Below are 21,131 nucleotides of genomic sequence, written 5' to 3'. Positions count from 1 at the left end.
TAATTTCACTGGATGATTGATCTTTCACTGTAATGTCAATGATAATCATTCCTCAGCTCCCCTCAGAAATTAATTCTGTCCCAGCATCATTAGGAGAAAGTCTGAGGCAATTGTATTTAAATGAAGAGTTTTCTGATTGTACTGAGTCTACAGATAGACAAAGACAGAGACCATTCATGCTACCTTAAGGGTCCTGCATTCTGTCTTGCTCCGTTTGTATCTAACGTGTGTAATTTGGGAGTTATTCTCCATGGTGTGTACTACTACAGGACTATGCAGTATTTGCTACCATCTGAGGACATCTCCGAAGATAATGCATGTTCTGATCTGACTGGATCACTGTTATGGCCTTTACCTTGGGCCAAGCACCTGTGACCTTGCTTGGTTACTTAAAAGCAGGGCAAAATACTGCACAGTGGGGTGTTAAGAGGTCTGTGTGTAATGTCCGAGTTGCATAGTTTGCAGGTGGCTGCCTATGGCCATTAGGTCAGAGTATAAGGTATTGTTTGTAAGTTACTAGGTCCTGCATGGCATGGGTCTCTGCTAGGTAATGTAGCTGTTCGTTTTACATCAGTCCTTCTGACATGTCTACTCAGTAGGCAAGGAAAGCTAGTGATTCCTAGGTTATAGCTTGAAAATATGGGTTGGAGTTGATCTTCTGTCAAGCTCACAATGCAGTGTTTTAAGAGGTCCCTTAAGACCTACCTATTTAATAGTAGTTTCTTCATACAGTAGTAATTAATTTAGTGAAGTTTTTCTGATGAAGCTGTGTAAATAATTTTAATTTGCATTTGGTTCTTATTTTTGAACAAAGTGGGGCCTGAGACTTGCTTAAGTTGATTTGATTGCTTATGTGCATCCATAGTGATGCACACTGCTAGATTAAGAGCTGTCTTGCATTTTCTGTATTCAGACTGAGCTTGAGATCAGGTTTTGTAAGCTATATGGTTCTGGTAAATGAATACTTCTACAGGCAGCTTTGAAGCAGGCAAACCCGTGTATACCATACAACAGCACAAGAGGGCACTGTGCAACCAACATATTTTACAATATTATGTCTGTTAGGGTTATAGTGGTGAAACTGGCAACACAAGTTGAGTTTTATAATGGCCATATTCGTAATAGAAATTAACTGCATCTGAATGCAACAAAGTTGAAATAGTAGAGATGCAAAATATTTGTATCATTACACTACCGTTAAACTAGAATAAAATTGTTGAATATGGAGGCACATACACAAAAACTTGGGACTTGAAGTGCTTCTTGTTTACTAGACTGGCAACAGCTGATAACACAAAGGGATTGGTATGGGGGTAGCCATGAATATGTGAAGCATGCCATGGCATGCCTTTTTGAGTGATTGATGTACAAGTTTTATTTCAATCAGTCAGGGTAACATCAAGGTAACACAGTGACTTTGTGGCAACACCAGTGAGAGTAACCTTGTCCACCACCCTCAACAACAGCTGATGATATGACAGTTACCTAACTCATTGTATCCTCTTTATCTGGAATATGCTGCAGCATTTAAAACCAGTCTGGATGACTGGATAGATGATCTTGAATTTTCGCCAAGAATATGTGAGGAAAGTCCACGTAATGGGTAGTGTTAGTTCCCACCAGTATGGGCGGATGTCACTGAGCATTTTGACGGTCTCCTTGGCTGTAAGCTTAGTAAGAGTCTGTGAACCCCAAACTTGTTGCCAAACTCTACTTATCTTACATCGTAGGACTAAATTGTACATACATTCTCTGTCTACATGTGCAGAAGTTAGAAAAAAGCAATCATACCTAACACACACTTCACCTCCACTGTTCTCCCCAACGCTCCTAGGCTTTTGGAGGGAGGATTTGCTGCAAGCCTCCTTATGTCAGATCCACGTCTCCCTGCGTATAACAGGAAATAGTGGAGTGTCTTCTGCTTTTGCAGCTTTAGGAGGTGGCAGGCTTTAAATACCATCAATAAGAAAGACTTTCATTTGGTGGCCAGTGGTGATTCCTATTTGAAAACCAAGTACTTGAGGATAAGTTTTTGGTTAACTTCTTTTTGTTTAGCAGCAATTCACCTGCATTTTGAATGAAGCTGAGCAATTTGAGAGAAGAAAGGGAGATGGGATTTCTTTCGGGACTAACTAGAGTAAAAAAAAATTCTTTGCTGTTCATTATAAAAGGAGAGAGTTATTTATTTATTTTTTCTAATAGTGAGAAGGGAGATTTTTAAGTTAGGCGCCCCACCCAGTTGTAGTTTTTCTTCTGCGAGATCAGAGAATATTTATTTCTGTGACACAGCTGATTAAGTAATATATTTTGGCCCATCAGTACTAGAGTCAAGGGCTGTTTTTTTTTTTATTTCTTTTCAAATATTTTGTTATGAGTTTGGTAGCTCTGCAGAATGTTGAATTTAAACTACTGCTTATTTGTATCTTAATGCACTTCATGCTGAAAACCATTGACATGCTCTGATTTAGTTTATCATTACTATTTATTTTGAGGTGTCCTGTTTTTGGTTCTCTTCCTATCAAATATTTATTTTTATTAATCTTGTTCCTAGATGATATATATCAGATGATATTTTTCTCTTTTGTTGGCTTTAAGAAAGAACGTGAACTAGCTGGACAGAAAATATTTGTCATGTTTTTGGTGAATATTGAGAATAGTATCTCTTGCTTGAAAGTTGCTGCACTGTCTGTAAAGACAAGCAGCTGTGGAATGTGCTTTGCATGTAGCAGCACCACTGCGTTAACTGCAGAGTACAACCCTCCTGTTCTTTCAAACTTGAGGGCTGCTGCACAACCACTTATTGATATTCTTGCTCTGAGGTCAGGTTAGACTGCATTCTTTCATTGGAGTCAAAATGTAGAAGTAGGGAGTGTTATGGTATTCGCCACTTTACTTGTAGTTCTGTAAGTGCACCGCTGCTACTTTGCAGTATGTAACATCTTTCAGAAGCACAGTACTGTAAAGCTTGATTTTGTGCTGTTGCACAGCAGGTGCTTGACATTCTAAAAAACTGATAACTCTTACTTACTAGTCAGTTGCATCCCAGTAAATGTAGTGAGTGGCTGAGTGTACCATGAGGGGGAAATGGGTCTGAGAGTTTGTGCAGTGTTCCAAAACCCCTGGTGCCATATCTACACGTGTGTGTATGTGTATGTAATAAACGCACGCACTATAGTTAATGTAATCGTAAAGTAGAACAGTTAGATTTATTTATTTGTCTTTGTCTACCAGGAAAGTCCAAGTGAGTAATACCCATTTTCAGCAGAGGCTTGGGGAGAAAAGCTCCATTTGCTTGCATTGCATTATACTTAAGTTATCTTGACCAGCTTGGACAGTTGCATGGCTCTGTCTGTATAGACCACTGCTTTTTCTGTGCCTGTGACCTCCATCCCTTGGACCAGTGCAGCAGCATGCATAAAGTGGCTGGGAGCCACCTCCTTCTCCCTCAGGATGGGCACCATCCATCCTCCCTGCCAGTACCTCAATCATATGGGCTTCTTGTCAAACTTAAGACATTTAGGTAGTAGTCTGGGCTTTATATTTATATGCCACCAGGCTGGCTATGGGGGCAGTGTTTGATATCCCTTTAGATGTTTTAATCAGAAGTAATTTTGATGATAGAGTACCTTCTGTATATGCAGTTTATTGTCTGTTAGACATGGAGATAGTCATGTGAGGATGGAGGATGGTAGTGAAGGGGGAACTCTGCATATACCCAAACCTCCAGTCAAGATTGGTAAAGTGGCTATTTTAGTGGAAGAGATGGGTAGTAGCAACAAGCCTGAATATTAGTTACAACTCATGAAAGGTAATGATCCCATCTGGAAGGGGCTACTTAGGAGAAGAAGTAGTTGGTAGTAGCAAGCCTAAGTATGAGTTTTAGCTGTCAAAACAAAATTATACTTCCAAAGGGAACTGGGGGAGCATAGCAAAGAGAATGTTGAGTTAATCACAGTGCTCATGTCTTACCTTAGAGAATTTATGAGTAGTAGCAAAAGATTTAGATTCTTAGTGGTAGGGTTCCTTATAATAGAATAGGGCATTGTTTTGCAGAGAATGGACTTTTGGTATGCTAGAAGTAATAAAACAGCCTGTCAGCAGGCACTTCTGGCCATAGTCTGTTTCAGGCACTGTGGGCAACCATATACAGAAGTTCACTGCTTCTTAGGTTCATAGGTGTGTACTAGGCTAATGGCCCTGGAGCCTTTACAAGCCTAGCCCATAGAAGTGCTCTGGCATTGTGCCGCCCAAAGTTAGTTCCCAGTGCCTCTATCAACTAGAGCCACTGGAGTGATCCCCATGGTGACCTTTCTATTTCCCATTCATTCATCAAGATTTCTCCTGAAGAGGGCCATTGAGATGCTGTGCTTGACATGTATGGAAAGTCTATTCCAGAGCATGGGCAGTCCTGGGTTATGAGCCTGTCCCTCCAGCATGTTCTCTTGATTGTGGTAATGAGGTTGAGGTCTCTGGAGCGTTTAGTGTGGAGGGATTGGGATTTCTTTAGATGTAGCATTTCTAACAGAGCTGAGTCAGACATGGTTTTGTACGTCAAGCAGAGATCACCTCTTAGTAGATGATATGAGACAGAGAATAGCAGGTGTTTTTTGAGTCTGTCCATGTAGGACATATGTTTAAAGCCTAGGATCCTCTTCGTGAGGTACTTTTATGGCATTTCCAGCTGTTGTATGTGTCTAGTGAGGTACATGCCAAATGGGGCATTATACTTGATGATTGGTCTATGATTGGTCTAATGAGGGAAGAGTAGAGAGAGATGATGACCTCTTTCTTCCTGGATGCGAAACCCTTGGCAATGACATGTGCCACATAGAAGGACTTTCTGAACACAGTGCCAATGTGGTGGTTGAAGGAGAGATTGCTGTCAAACTGTGTCCCCAGATCTCTTATAACACCTTCAGTGTTCAGTGGGCTCTCATCAATGTGGTAATTAGTGGGAACTGAGTTTTTCCCAAAGGGGATGACGACTCATTTTTTGGCATTTAGCTTAAGGCCATGGTTTCGAAACCAGTCATTGGTCTCAATGAGGCCTTTCTGTAGGATGACTAGCTTGCAGTCATCTGTGAACTTGGTCAGCCATAGTCCCTCCTTGTTGGCCTGGACTTCTGAGAAGTAGATGCCAAACAGGAGAGGACCCACAACCGATCCCTGTGGGACTCCACTCGTGACTGGTCTGCAGTCTGACTTGAAGTCTGCTACTTTTACACTGTGGGTTCTATCTGTGAGCCAGTTTGCAACCCACCTGGTGATATAGGGGTTGATGCCTAGTTTGGTGAGTTTATTCATAATTCCTGAGTGGGGAATGGTATCAAAGGCCTTGGCCTGATCGATGTAGGCTGTATGAACTGCTTTGCCCTCATCAACAGCTCTGGTGACTGACTCAGAGAAGTCAACCAGGTTGAGCGGGCATGATCTACCATTCACAAAACCGAATTGTGTGGGATCTAGAGTTTGGAGATTCCCTATATCCTTGTTAATTAGGTCCATGGTGATTCGCACCATAGCCTTACATATCAGACTCGTCAGGCTAATGGGGTGATAATTCCCAGTGTCTGTAGTCGCTTCCCTTTATGGAGAGGGATGACTGTAGCAATGCGCCATTCGGTAGGGACAAAGCCTGAGGTGAGGCAGTGATTTAACAGGGCACACAGATGTGGTGCCAGTTCACTTTGTAGTTCATGTAGAGCACATCCAGGAATATTGTCGGGTCCCATGGAAGCTGTATTCTTGGCCTTGGACAATTCAGCTTTAACCTGTGCTGCAGTAATGCTGGATGCCTGGCATTCCTCCAGTATTGTGATTGGTCCTTTGGGGGGAGAGAGGGGTAAAGTTGGCATTGAATCTGTTAGCCAGTATGTTGGCAATATCTGTTGGCTCAGTATAGGAAGTACCATTGTGCAGTAACCCAGAGCAAACCTGGGTATTGCCGTGGTGATTTTTGATATAGCTATAGAAGACTTTGTGGTTGTTTTTAGTGTCTGCCGCAATTCTGTCTTCAAAGCTGGCTTTAGAGGTTTTGATGAGGGATCTCAACTTTTTGTTGAGGCTAATAAGGGAGTTTTTCCCAGTCTTGGGACTTCACCTTTTTTTGCAACAGTTTCTTCCTTCTGCTGTAGAGTTTATTAATGGCAGGGGACCACCAGATTGGCTTTCTTTTTTGGAGGAGAGCATCTTGGTTCTTTTGGGTATGGCTAGTTCCATGCATTTATGTATGTGTTTGTACAGTGCATTGGTGTATGATTCGGCAGTCATGCATCTATTTTCCATTGACATGGGTGCCGTGAAGTCAGCCAGCTGTATGAGCCCAAAGTCAGCTTTGGATAAGTTTTTCATGGTGATTACCTTTGCAGGGGGTGTGGGTGAGATGTGGATTTCCATGGTGATTAGTTTGTGGTCGGATCTAACCAGGGAGGAATTGACTATTGGTATGGAGTAACGGTTGCCCACATTAGTAATAACCAGGTCAAGGATGTTGCTTCCTCTAGTGAGGGTAAGAATGAGTTGGTCCAGGGCATTGGAATTGATGAAGTCCTGGAAGCGTTGGGCCAGGGTATTGGTGCATGAGTAGTTTTCCCAGTTGATGGAGGGGTAGTTGAAGTCACCTAGTATTAGAGTGTTGGGTTGGACCCTAATAGTTTCCACGGTGCTTAGGAATGTGGAGAGTATGAGTCTTGGGACATGATTGGAGACCTATAGCAGGCTACCACCTGAATTGCCATCTTACCCAGTGTTAGTTGCACCCGAAGTATCTGGGATGCGTTATGCTGGGCTACTAGTCTGGAGGTGTGCATATCCTTTGTGAATATGGAGACACCACCACCTTTGGACCTTTGGTCTATGTTCTGGGGCCAAAAGGTGTGGAATAACTTATTGCCTGGCAGTGCAGGGGTGCTTTCTGCTGTTTTAAACCAGGTCTCCATTACAGCACAAATGTCGATGTTCTCTATTTTGAGGTGTGCTTTGAGCAAGTGCATCTTGAGATTTAGACTTCTAGCATTGAGCAGCATGACCCTCAGATTACCACCATAACAGCTATAAATAAATGCAATTTGGACTGGGGAACATTGTCTAAAAAAGGCACTATAGGGGTGGCAAGAGCCTTAGCCAGTATCCGGAAACCCAGCGGTGACAGATGCAGGCTATCTCTGGCAAAGCATCAAGGTCTGTCAATCATGTCATCCCAAGCAGACAGATATTGGATCTTCTAGTAGGCTAACGACCACCGGGACCTTTATAAGCCGAGACATGCAACCCACATGCATCCAAATAGTTATTGTGCCTTAGGTTATTTTAAGAGGTGTATGTTAGTTGGAGCATGATTTAACATCTGCCTCTGTCCATCAGAGGCATAGGTGTCAGACCAGGGTGACTTTCAGATTTCCCATCCAGTGGTCCAGGTTGTGCTTGAATAGGGTTAAGGAAGGCTCTGCTTCACGTGGATGGGAAGTCTATTCTAGATAATGGGGATTCTCTGAGATACATACCTCTGTCTCCAACTTGTCCTATTTAAGTAGCAAGCAAAGTTTAAGTCCTTAGATCTAGTAGTTCTGGTGCTATTAATTTTCCAGATATGCAAAAGGTCCATCAGAGTGGGATTCGAGGATGTCTTGTATGCTAGGCATAAATTGTCTCACAGCAGTCTGTAGGAAAAAGAGTATAGAGAGAGGACTTTGAGACAATCTGCAGAGAACATTGTGTTTATGCCCTGTATTCTTTTTTGTGATGATCCTCTGTGAGCATTCCTGTTCCTGGTCAGGTAGATACAAAAGGGGGCATTACTTGTGGATGGGTCTGATGAGGGATGAGTACAGTGGCACAATAACTTCCCTGGACCTAGATGCAATGCCCTTATTTAGAAGTTGGGGGACATAGAATGATTTTCTTCCTGCCTTAGAAATATGTTGGTCGAAAGACAAGTTAATATCTATACAAGTCCCCAGATCCCTGACTAATGTGCCTACTTTTAGGGGTGCTTTTATCAATGAGGTATTTTCTCTGGGTGGCTGCCTTCCCAAAAGGTACTGTTATGCAATGTGAGAGTGTTCAATCTCGCCGTATGTTCTTACACGTGGGTTCGGAGCCGATCCTCGGCTCCGAGTTGGCCACATAGCAAAGCTCTGCATCTTAGAGAAGCTCGAGACCAGGCTATATCCCACAATCCTCCCTGCCATTACTCAGATCTAGTTTGCCGCTGTAACAGATCACATCGACGAGAGCTCGGACCAGAGAGAATTTTGTTATTCAGATAAGATTCTTATCTTTCTTGGTTAAAAAGTTCTTAAAAAGTTCTTAGTTAGTGAGTGTGTGTGTGTGGGTGTTATTATACTTAATCTTGTCATATTTTTATAGGTTCCCTTTTGTGGCCTACCTTCCTTTTTTTCCACTTAGTTGTTATATGTATATATATAGCATACAGCTATTTACTTAGTTATTATAGCTAGTCTATTAAACATTTTCTCTTTCTTTCATAATAGAGTGTCTTACTACCAGCTATGTCAGAGAAAGCCAAATCCGGCTTTAAAAGATGTCAGTGTGGACAGAAAATGTCCATCACTGGCAACCATACTTCCTGCGTCTACTGTCTTGGCCCTCTCCACCTACAAGAGGATTGCTCTATATGCCATTCCTTCAGCGGGAGCATCATGACAGATAGACGCAGGAAACTTATAGATAGGGGACTACTTAAGCCTGCTTTCCAGGAGGCTTTGGACAAATCGGACCAGGCTTCTAAGTCCTCGAAGGGGTCGAAGATGTCGGAGCCCATGTCATCGGCTCCGAGTTGAAGGTTCGTTCGCCGGTTCCACAGACTTCGGGGCCGAACGTCGAACGTTTGTCTTTCACTGAGCCCCAGGTCTTGGAACCGGTGTCGGAGCTACCGCCACCGACCATTCTTCGATTGGTGCCATCTTCTGCCCCTTCGACCCGATCTTCCAGACCGTTATCCGATACAGATGTGGATCGTGTCGTGCAGAAACTTATGGAGAACATGGCCCTTTCCAAGTTGATTGCAGTTTCCTCTCAATTGGTGTCGAAACTGGAAGGCCTCCCCTTATCTCCAACAGGTCCTCCTTCAAGACCCATCCATAGTCTTCGGAGCCGGGAGAGGATGAGCTGATGATAGTGGAGCGCTCGGTGCCGATACCGTCCATTGCACGATCGACACCATTGACTTCGACTCCTTCGGAACCTGTAGGTGAGTCGCGGAGCCGACGATCTCTCCTCGGTTCCGGGACCGAGAGTCGTACCGACCTTTTGGTGCCGACTCTCCTTCTTGGGGCCTCGGCGCAGATTGGCTCGGCTCCGTCCTCGGGGTCGGGACCCACGGCCCCCATGTCTGGGATGCTTCCATGTTCTTCGGAACCGGGAGAGTCCTCGGCCCGGGGTTCAGGGGCTTTTGACCTTATGAGGAAGGTTTTGTCTGCACAGACAACCACTTCATCGGAGGCGTCTTCTCCCTCCCCTAAGGGGCTGCTCTCTGTTTCTGCCCCCACGACCCATCCAAAGCGTAGAGCACCATTGCCTCAGCCACCCCTAGAGGGTGCCCCCTGTTCCTCGGAGGCCTCGCCGAAAGCCTCCCCCGATGAGGTTCCGAGGAAAAGACTGTGCAAGAGGAGACACTTAGATTCCCCACAGGAATCCCTAACATCTGACACTGACTTGGATGACGCAGAGGGGTCCCCAAAATCCCCCTCAGAGGATGTCTCATTTGCGGACATCTTGGAGATCTTAAAACAGAGGGGTGATTGGCAGTCCCTAGCCCCCACTGAGGACGAGTCGGTGCTGCTGAAGGCTTTTGGTGCTCAACCTTCTACCTCCTGGGTTACTCCGCCCTTCGATGAGTTAATGGATTTAATTGCTCGAAGGGCGTGGGAGACACCGGACACAGTGGAACCGGTCCCTCGAAAACCGAGCAAATTTATCACCGCCCCCCAGGACAAGGTTTATCTCACCAAGGGAGTCCCGGTTGACGCTATGGTGGTGGCGGCAGCCACTAAAAAGGAGATGTCTGAATCTTCCTCTTCTGTTCATCCTCCTAATAAGGATTCCAGGACTATGGACAGATATGGGAAGCGCGTTTTTAGTTCAGCGACTTTTTCCATGCGTTCGCTAAACTATTTGTCACATTTTACACGTCTGCAGAGGGATCTCATCAAGGAGCTGGGCGATACCCTCCAGGGTAACACAGATGCTGCTGTTTCAGATAAGGTGACAGCACAGCTTAACACCCTTACCTCCATAGTGAACTCATCCATGAGGCTCATCTCGTATGCGGCTGAAGGATCGAGTAGAGCTGCAGCTTCAGCGATTGCTGTACGAAGACAATCCTGGATGCGGCTGTGCTCATTTGCGGAAGCCTTCAAGTCTTCCTTCGCCAACGCCCCCTTTGATGGTGCCACCCTCTTTGGGCCCAAAGTGAAGGAGACACTAACTCGTTGTGAGCAAGAAGGAAAGACTCTGTCTGCTGTCGGAGTCCGTTTTTCCGTTCCAACTAGACCGTACCCCAAAGGGCAACGAGGCGGAAAAATGTGGTTCTGTAAAACTCAGGGATCTTTCCAAGCCACACAGAGTGATCCCCCCCCCAGAGGCAGAGGGGGGGGGGTAGAAATGGAAGATGTCACCCCAGCGGCAGAGGGGGTCCGCAGAACCAAGGCGACAGGGATCCTGTCCCTGGTAAGCCTTTCCAGCACTCCTGAATGGGGGCCCGACTGTCCTGCTCTGGAGGCAGTCGGGGGTCGCTTGGCTTTATACCCACAGGCCTGGCTAACTCTTACCTCGGACTCTTGGGTAAAAAGCATCGTAACCAGAGGATACAAAATCCCCTTCCTATCTACTCCACCCCAACAAAGAAGGTTTCCAGATGTGCCACCCCATCTGCAAGACCCAGCAGCAATAGAAATTTCAAAGCTGCTCGAAAAAAGAGTCATCCAACCAGTCCCGGCGGACCAAAGAGGATCCGGAACTTACTCAAGGTTCTTTTTAGTTCCGAAAAAGACAGGGGACTGGAGACCGATTTTGGATCTCAGCAATCTCAACACCTTCGTGAAGAAGGAAAAGTTCCGGATGGTCACGCTTCAATCGATCCTTCCATTTTTACAGAAGGACGACTGGATGTGCTCGATAGATCTCAAGGATGCGTACTACCACATCAAAATGGCCAGTCCATCCAGAGATCACCTGCGCTTCCGGCTGGGAGCCAGTCACTTTCAATTTTGAGCCCTGCCCTTTGGGCTCACCTCAGCCCCCAGGGTATTCACCAAATGCATGGCAGTGGTAGCGTCTCACTTGAGACGTCTAGGATTCCGGGTGTTTCCCTATCTGGATGACTGGCTCCTCACCGCCACCACCGAGCGTCGTCTCATACAAGCCAGAGACTACACAGTCAACCTTTGTTCCCACTTAGGGATTTCCATAAACTTCGAAAAATCTGCCTTACTGCCCTCACAGCATATTTCATTCATCGGAGCAGACCTAGATACACATTTAACACTGGTAAAGCTCCCTCCAATAAGGGCTTCATCCCTCAAGGAACAGGTTCTTCTTCTATTGCAAAGCAGGAAAGCTCCGGCCAAACTAGTGTTAAAGGTTTTGGGACTCATGGCAGCGTCCCTAATTGCAGTTCCTATGGGGAGATTGCACATGAGGCTCCTCCAGTGGCTGCTGTTCACGCAGTGGTCGTTCCAGCATTTACCCCTAGCACACGAGATTCTGATAACAGATTCTTGCAAACGAGACCTCTCATGGTGGGTGTACAGTCAGGACCTCACTATGGGTCGTCCATTTGTTCTACCCAATCCGACGGCCATGATAACCACGGACGCTTCTCTGATAGGGTGGGGGGGACTATTTCAGGGAAGAACAGTCCAAGGGCAGTGGTCCAACATTGAGTACAACCTGCACATAAATGTTCTGGAAATGAGGGCGGTGTTCCTGGCGTTGCAACACTTTCAAACCCTTCTACCTCTAGGAACAGTAGCAGTTCAGACAGACAACATGTCTGTAGTCTGGTACATAAACAAACAGGGGGGAACCAGATCTTACCCATTATGCAGAGAGGCCATGAGAATTTGGCAATGGGCAGAGTCCACGGGTCGCTTTCTGATAGCAACGCACATCCCGGGGTCATCCAATGTCATTGCGGACAGGTTGAGCAGAGCCATCCTGTTACCTCACGAGTGGTCCCTCAATCCACAGGTGGCGGAAAGAATTTTCCGCAGATGGGGCCAGCCTTGCTGCGATCTATTTGCTTCCCCGATGAATGCCAAATGCAGAAGCTATTTTGCCCTTCTACCCCCTCCTGGGGATGGCCCCAGGGACGCACTGATACACGATTGGCCCCCGGGTCTCCTATATGCATTTCCACCTATCCCCTTGATTCCCAAATTTCTTCAGAAAGCCAGGAACCTGGAACGGACAATTATACTCATAGCTCCATTCTGGCCTCGACAGATATGGTTCCCCTTTCTTCGAGCCCATCAAACAGAGGAACCTTGGATCCTGGACCCAGTACCAGATCTACTGACCCATTCCCACTGCTCCACTTCCCTGCCTAGCCAGGTCTGATCTACTTTCTCCTGCAGTTCAATGCATACTGGTGGCCTCTCATAAAGCCTCCACTACAAAACTCTACAGGAGTAAATGGAAATGCTTTGTATAATGGGCGTCTAGCCAACACTTGGACCCCCTAGTAGCTCCTTTATATAAAGTTCTAGAATTTCTATCTATCCTTTTTCACAAAGGAGCCTCTACTTCCACACTAAGAGTACAGTTGGCGGCCATATCCAACTATCATGTTGGTGAGGACGGTTCTCCTATTATGTCCCACAGGCTTTGTAAGGCTTTTATGAAAGGATCCTTCCATCTTCAACCGCCCGTCAGAGACCCTTTATTCCCATGGAATTTAAATTTATTATTGTCACAACTAATGTTGCCACCCTTTGAACCAGCCTCGTCTTGCCTCCTGAAGTTCTTGTCATGGAAGACACTTTTTCTCGTAGCTGTTACTTCAGCTCGAAGAGTTTCAGAGATGCAAGCACTATCAGTCAGACCGCCTTACTTAATTTTCCACCCGGATAGAGTCTCCTTGCGGACAAATCCGTCTTTCCTTCCTAAAGTATGTTCTGTCACGAATATTAATCAGTCCATAGAACTCCCTACCTTTTTCAAGAACCATACCAGCAAGTTGGAGTATATGCTGCACAAGTTGGATGTCCACAGACAACTAAGATTTTATTTGGATAGGACTAAAGATTACAGGAAAACAGATCAGCTTTTTGTCGCGTTTGCAGACAATAAAAAGGGCATGGCAGTTACAAAACGTACACTATCTAAATGGCTTACTGATTGTATAGCCTTTGTATATTCGAAGTCGAATCAGGCTTTGCCTGCCAAACCTAAAGGCCATTCTACTAGATCCGTTTCCACTTCATTGGCTCATGCAGCTCGTCTGCATTTGGACACGATTTGTGCGGTAGCCACGTGGTCTAAACCACATACTTTCATCGCTCATTATAGGGTTGACAAAGCCTCCAAAGACAGGACATCTTTTGGTTCCACTGTGCTTAGGAACGTTCTTCCATGAGTCACTCGGGGTGACGGAGCTAGGGACGCTACCCACGTGTAAGAACATACGGCGAGATTGAACACTCTCACATAAAGAAGTTATGTTCTTACCATAACGTTCCATGTGGAGTGTTCATCTCGCCTATGTTCTTACATTCCCTCCCTTCCCTCCCTCACGTGTTTGGAAGAACGAGTAGGACTACAGTCTGGTCGAAATGCCTTAACCCCTTCTGGGTATATTGTTTCTTGCCTCATGGGGTAATTTTCACTACCCCTAGTTAATTTGTTAAGTGAGAGAGTGTCTCTGAGTTCTGTGGCAGTGTGTAGCCTTAGCACCTGAGGTTTTGGTTGGTCTGGTTTACTTGCAAACTAGATCTGAGTAATGGCAGGGAGGATTGTGGGATATAGCCTGGTCTCGAGCTTCTCTAAGATGCAGAGCTTTGCTATGCGGCCGACTCGGAGCCGAGGATCGGCTCCGAACCCACGTGTAAGAACATAGGCGAGATGAACACTCCACATGGAACGTTATGGTAAGAACATAACTTCTTTTTTCTTGGCATTGAGTTTTAAGCAGTGGCTTTGACACCTGTCATTTGTCTGTATTAGACCTTCCTGTAAAATGCTAGTATCTTGGGAGGTTTATGTGCTTGTTCTTAGCTTGCAATCATCTGCAAACTTTGTAAACCAGAGGCCCGTGATATTGGCCTTGGCTTGAATTCTGAAAAATAGATGCCAAAGATGAGTGGACCCAATACAGAGACCTGAGGGACTCCAGTGGTGACCAGCCTCTTTGTGGAGGTGGTCTCTTCAATCCTAACTACCTGAGTCCTGTCTGTGAGCCAGATGGCTATCTAGTGAATTACACAGGAGTGTATGTCTAATTCTGTGAGTTTGTTTACAATGCCCAAGTAGGATATTGTATCAAATGCCTTAGCTAGGTCAAGGTAGGCAGTATGCACCATTTTGCCCTCATTCATTGCCTTGGTGACCTTCTGAAAGAAGTCTACCAGGTTCAGTACGCACAACCTGCTTTTGAAAAACCAAACTGTGTTGGATCCAGTGTCTGAAAGCTTTCTGTGTCGTTTCATTTTTAAACACCTTTATTGATTTATTACTTAAGACATGGACAAACATACATTTATATAAAAAGAAAACAAACCATATTAACATGTTATTAGTTATAAACATTAAAGGTAAAATTTTTTGTGTAGCTGTCATCAATCCAGCATTACATACATTGCTGAATTCCTGCATTCCTTTAAATCTCATTTCTCCTCCAAAACATTATTCTGTGTGTATCGTTCCCACAATTTCCATTTTTTTTTCTGTGTAATTTGCTCCTACCCTTTTCTAAAAATCATACTTCTGGTTCATTTATCTCTTACTTCTAATACAGTTTGTTTAGACTTTGATTTCCATTTTCTAGTAATTGAATTTTTTGGCAGCCTCCAGAGTTAAACTTAGCAAGGCCTTTCTATGTATAGGCAATTCAGATCTTGTATCCCAGCTCAAAAAATCATTCCATTAGTTAAACCCATTTGCTCACCCAATACTTCTGACAGAGTACTCTGTAGGGAATTTTTGAAGTTTGCCAACTCATTGCACGACTAAAGCATGCTCATAATTACTTCTTCCCCATCAGACCCCCAACATTTGCCATCCACCTGAGGAAAAATTCTTTGGAGTCTCTTTGGGGTATAAAAATACCTATGCAGACACTTCCAAGCAAAAATCCTAAATCCTCTAGACTTTGTTGCGTACTTGTGAACCATACATATATCTCCCATTGTTTCCTTGTGAGTTGCTTATCCAGTCTCTCTTCCCAATCTTTTCTAACCTTCTCAGATTGATTCCTATAGTTATCATGCAGTATTTTATATGCCCTACTAATTATCCCTTTTTATCAGCAGCTTATGTTCTAGAATGAACTAATAAAGCTACCAGAGCAGGTCTTTCACTTAGGATTCCCCTATCCTTTTCTCTGTCTATACTCTATCAATCCTCGATCTGCATCTAGCCCACAGTCCAAACATCTAATTGGTTTCTTCCCATTCTGTTATCTTTCCCTCTCTAGTTATTTGCTCCTAATACCTTGGCTCCTTTGCCATTTTTCTCTATTAAATGCCAGTCCCCTCTTGCCTATTCTCTGTATTATTGAGTTTTGATAATTGCAGTCATCCCTATCGACAAAATCTTTTTCCATTGTTGTGATGGCTTAGTTCTTAGAATATTTTCTGCTACTTTATGAATTTGATATTCTGTATGGCTGTTGTTATTCTCCTTAAGGATGTGCATCCAAAACCCCTATCTCTTTATTGCTTGAAATTTTCCCTATTTCATCATCATCCCTTTCCACTTTGAATTATAGCATTCTAATTATGTAATATATGTGAGCCCTTAATTGTGTAGCTCTAAAATATCCCATAAAAACAGGTAGTCCTAAACCACATTGATGTCCTGACTGAAGCACTGTTACAGTATTCTTAAAATATGCAGTTTGTATGATGCTGACTTCCGGCTGGAGTACCAAAGCTTTACCTTTATGAGGGTGTACATCTGAAACGTGACATGAGTTTGTGTGTGTCAGGGTACATTGGCGGACATATGCACGAGTATCCCAGACCACTTTACTGCCAAACTGAATGCAGGTTGTACATCCATCGGACTGATCTTCATTTTGTTGTTGGTACCATTGCTTTGTTTTTTTTTTTGTGTTTCAGGTAAATACCTCATTTGGGGAACCTTCCTTTTTTTGGAGTGTTTAGATCATGTAGATTATTTTTATAAGATGTCAGCTAGGAGGGGTAAGTACAAGTGCGGCATGCAGATCCCATACAAGGACTTGCACACCAAGTGCCTTTTTTGTTTAGGCCTGAAATACGACTACAAAACCTACTCCATCTGCCAGTTATTTCAACCTAAATTGAGGCTTTCCTCTGTTAACACATTCCTTGAAATTTAGTGTCTAAAATGCCTAGCCCAAGCCAAAGTGGTGGAATCCCTTGAATACGACGTCGCCCTTTTACCAAAGAAGAAACTCAAAAGATCCTGAGATGACTCGCAGCCTTTTTCATCTCTGAGTCAGATGCACCAGTTGAGGTTGCAGAACCTGCAATCTGTCAGATGCCTTCACAGTATCCTGCTACCAAGACTTCATTGCAGGCTGGTATGGCTCCTGTGCCTTTGCATACAGCAAACACCTCAGACAAACCATGTCTTATTATTTTGGAAGGTCCCCATGGCATTCCTCAAATCCTAGTCAGGGAAAAAGTTCTAGGCACTCTAAAGTTACCAAGATTCCAAACCTCGGAGACTCGTTCAGGCAAATGTCACACCTAAAAAGAAAAAGCAGAAAACTAAACATATGACCTCTCCTACAGCTTCCAAAGAAAAAGAATGGATGGACTTCTCCCAGGGCTTATTTAAAAGAATTATGGCCCTGAAACCTCCTCCTTTTGTGTCTCAGCTGCCATAGGCCACACCACAAAGACACTCTCAAGATTCCTCTTCCTCTGAGGAGGAACAGTATCTGGATTCTGATCATTCCCTAGACTATTCCTCATAGATGCATTCCCTAAAAAACTTCCCTTTGATGAAGAGGACTACCTCTCTCCTGCGCCCCTATTGAAGAGGCCTCCTTTGAGGAAACAGGAAACAGTTCAGAACATGAGGCATTTTGAATAGCAAGCAAAGCAAATCTTGGATGCTCAAAAGAGGTGCTATAATCTCCTGGAAATGTGCACTCTAGCCCCCTGTTCAGTCCCTCCTGTACTAGATGAATACCAGGATGCTTTTCAGTCTATATTCTCTGCTCCTGATTTTTATTAACATGTACCTAAAAGACCAGACAGATTCTATAAGATGCTTGATGGACTAAAATATCTCTATAAGAGTCCTGTGGCTGACCCTGCTGCTGTCTCCCTGTCCTCAGATAAGCCTTTTAAACTACTCCACTGTGCTAACTGACTTTCCACAAACAAGGATAGTGTATGTGGATAGGTGGGGAAAGAAGGCTTACACCTCTGCCACCCTTGCATTCAGAGCTATCAGTTACTAGACACAGATGAATAAATATTTGGTATCTGTCCAACCATCTCTGAATAAGGTCATGTTACACCCACAGTCTGAAGATTCTAAGCGGCAAACGCAGATCTTACTGTTTCAAGGTACTCAAATTGATAGGCACAAAATCAAATGCAATTATGACCCTATAGATGCCTTTTCCAGGGCTGCAGCCACAGGTTCAGTAATCAGACATTATGCATGGCTGCTCAGCCAACCCATTCCTGAGGACTTCAAATCTAAATTCCTAGATTCACCCTTAGACAGAGAGCCCCTGTTTGGCGCTGAAGCTGCAAAAAAAACTCTTCAAACCCTGCAAGAGCAAGGTAAAACTATGAAGGACTGTAGGCAAATTTTACTTTCTACAGTCCTTATATACAACAGGAACTACCCAGTCAAGTCCAGCTCCTTTGTTAAGAGGGACCCTCTGTCCACTCACAAACAAAAACACCAAGAAAGAGATTTTTAGACAAACTACATAGGGAATCTTCAGAGAAGCCTCCCTTTGATGGCAGAAACCTGTAACTGCTCCCCTTCCCTCCTCAGACTTTACACCCCTCTTTCAAAAAGGCTTTCCATGTCCTTTCCTTTCCAAGAAATGGTAACTACAGACAAATGGGTTCTGACTGTCATCAAAGAAAGCACATTCCACTTGGGCAGTAGCCTTCTCTGGGACATTCCACAAGGATGTAGATGACAGGTCCATCTTGGAAATGACTACCTGGTTTTCTATGCGCACCTTCACCAAGCATTACAAGACTGATGTCTTCTCAAGCTCCAGGGCTGCCTTTGCTAGTCCTGTCCTGTTTGGTGTCCTGAATGGCTCATCCTCCCTTTAGCCATCTTCTAGCTTTTCGATCTCCTCCAGTTCTGGGAATCACACATATCGAATACTACAACAGTGATTTCAGTCAGGACATATTACAGTTGTGTAAGAATTTGCAGAAACAGTAGGTGGCCTACTTATCACTGTTGCAGTATTACTTTCCTTCCTCTTCCCCTGCTGCTATATTTCTCTTTTTCTCTGTTGTTAGCTATCACCTAATGAACTGGTTTCAGGGGAATTTACTTACCTCTTCTAGTTGCACCCTCCTAGCTGACCACTTTCCTCTCTCCTTAGTCTTTAGGCCACTGGCTTGGGGGTAGTCTGAGCTACCTATGTGTATGTCCGCCTATATACTCCGATGCATACGAGCTGATGCTGCATGTTGGATGTATACACTCAGGAAGGTAAAGCTTTAGTAGCCCAGCCAGATGACAGCGGACGAAAATCCCATATCTTAAAAGTAAAAAAAAAAAAAAAAAAAAAAAAAAAAAAGAGTACAAAGGATTAGTCCAGGTAAAATTACTTTTGCTAGCAGATCTAGGAGACGCTCTGTCTGATACTCTCCTAGAGGAATAAAGACACCTTGTTGAAGTTTCAAGTAGTTTATTCAGTAAAGTAGGTAGATGGATCAGTGGATGGTCTAATTTCCCAGACCATGGAGGTTTCCATGTCCTCATCCTGGACAAGCTCATTATGGGTCCACTCAAAGGAAACAAAAATACCATCCTCGAAAAAATTGGCATTAAGCTGGCAGATCAGGCTGGATGCCCACCACCACCCTGGTCTAAATTCAAGCATTTCCATTAAACGTGTGCTTGCACTCAGGAAACTTAACTAAAATCCTATAGCTAAAATACCTGTACTGTTTAACCCAGGATTTGGGCATAATCTGTTAACTCACAAGTATAACTAAGAACCAGGACAAGACTTGACTATACAACCAGGCAGTTGGAAAAAATGGATAAGTTGGTACCATACAAATTTGTTAAAAAAACAACAAAATTAACCACGTTTGTCAAATGTAAGACTGATTTCCTCCGAATTAAACGCATCTATGAATTAACAATATTTAAATATCCCTCCAACATCATGTGATCTCCCACCAACCAATAATTAAAACTTCCTCCTCTTTAAATGTCATTAAAAATCAATTAAATAATCACAAAAAATATTTATAGGTTCACAATAATAAATAAAGAAGCTGTTGTGCATCATACCAAAACCTTACACTTTATAAGAATTTAATCTTAATATACTAGAAATTGAAATATGCTCATTCAGACCTGGAGGGACAGTTGCATTAAGTTTTAATTGCTATAAAGTCTCTCTTCATCAGTGAGGTCCTCCCATGGTCCACCCTCACATTCTTTTGTACCATGTCAATACCAAAAAATACAACCTTATGTTCAGGGTTTGTGGCTATGTGTTTAAAATAAAGAGTTCTTAAGATTCTTGTTCTTAACATCCAAAGTGTGTTCATATATACGTTCTTTAAACCTACGTTAGGTTTTACCTTCATAAAAACTGTGGTACAATGTAAACACTTGACCAGATAAATAACTCCCTTAGAACTACATGTACAGTGGAAAGAAGAATATAAGACCTGTCTGCTAATAACCACTTTATTACTTTCCAGAATATACTTACACTGGTTACAGAACCCACATTTAAAGGTACCTTTCCTTTTGTCACTACCCAAATAAGAATGGTCACTCATTTCTAAAAAAATATTTCATGGGTTTCCCAACTTTATATACCATTTGGTATTTGTTCCCTAAAATATCCGTCAGGCTACTAAACAGGTGAAAATACTCCAGTTCTTTTTTAACATATTTATAATACCGCCATAATCTCACTTACAAATGCCTTCTACCAGCACCTACAGGACTGCATGGATCAGGCAATCCCAAACAAAACTAAGACTCTCTGTACCAAAGGCAAGCGTCCAGTCTGGTGGACCCCAGCCATAAACAAGCTCTACAACAAAAGGAGGAAGCTACTACAAGATAGAGCAAAATCCTTGAAAGGTAAGACACCTTTGATCATTATAAGTAAAAAACTAAGAGCTCTCATAAAATCATCCAAGGCAAATTTTGAGAGAAAAATCGCCAAGGACTCTAAAGACAATCATAAGGCCTTCTTTAGCTATGTTAGAAACCTAGGAGGAAACTCCCAGATATGCTCAGAATTAGTTCAAAATGATGTGAAAATTACTGAACCTACACACATTGCTAACATACTGGCTGACAGGTTCAGTGCAAACTTCTCCCCTCCCCCCAAAAGGAGAGATATCTATTCCAGAGGATTGTAGCCCCCAAACATCTCCAACGCCCAGGTGAGAACTGCCTCACTAAGGCAAAAACACAGCATCCATGGGACCGGATGGTGTCCCCGGCTGTGTGCTTCATGAACTCAACGAGGAATTAAACCCACAGTTAGGACAGCTGTTTAATCTTAGCCTCACCTCAGGATACGCACCCAAGGAGTGGCGACGCGACTGTGGTCCCACTTCATAAGGGCGGTGCCTCCACAGACCCTGGAAATTACCGCCCCATTAGCTTGACAAGCCTTATCTGCAAAGCCATGGAGAGGATCATAATGGAACTCATAAATAAAGACATAGGGAACTTGCAGACTTTGGATCCAACCCAGTTTGGCTTTGTCA

The 21,131-nt window shown here is 43.7% G+C and overlaps 1 protein-coding gene across 3 annotated transcripts in view; it reads left to right on the top strand.

The window, feature by feature from the left end:
- The window catches only part of LOC122798471, a 614,991-nt gene that overhangs the window by 98,434 nt on the left and 495,426 nt on the right, over positions 1 to 21,131 (top strand). The window lies entirely within an intron of this gene.

This window comes from Protopterus annectens, chromosome 3.part1 (assembly GCF_019279795.1).
Source record: "Protopterus annectens isolate FY-2018-M chromosome 3.part1, PAN1.0, whole genome shotgun sequence".
NCBI lineage: Eukaryota > Metazoa > Chordata > Ceratodontiformes > Protopteridae > Protopterus > Protopterus annectens.
Note: the sequence above shows the minus strand (reverse complement) of the source record. Positions and strands in the feature narration are given on the sequence as shown.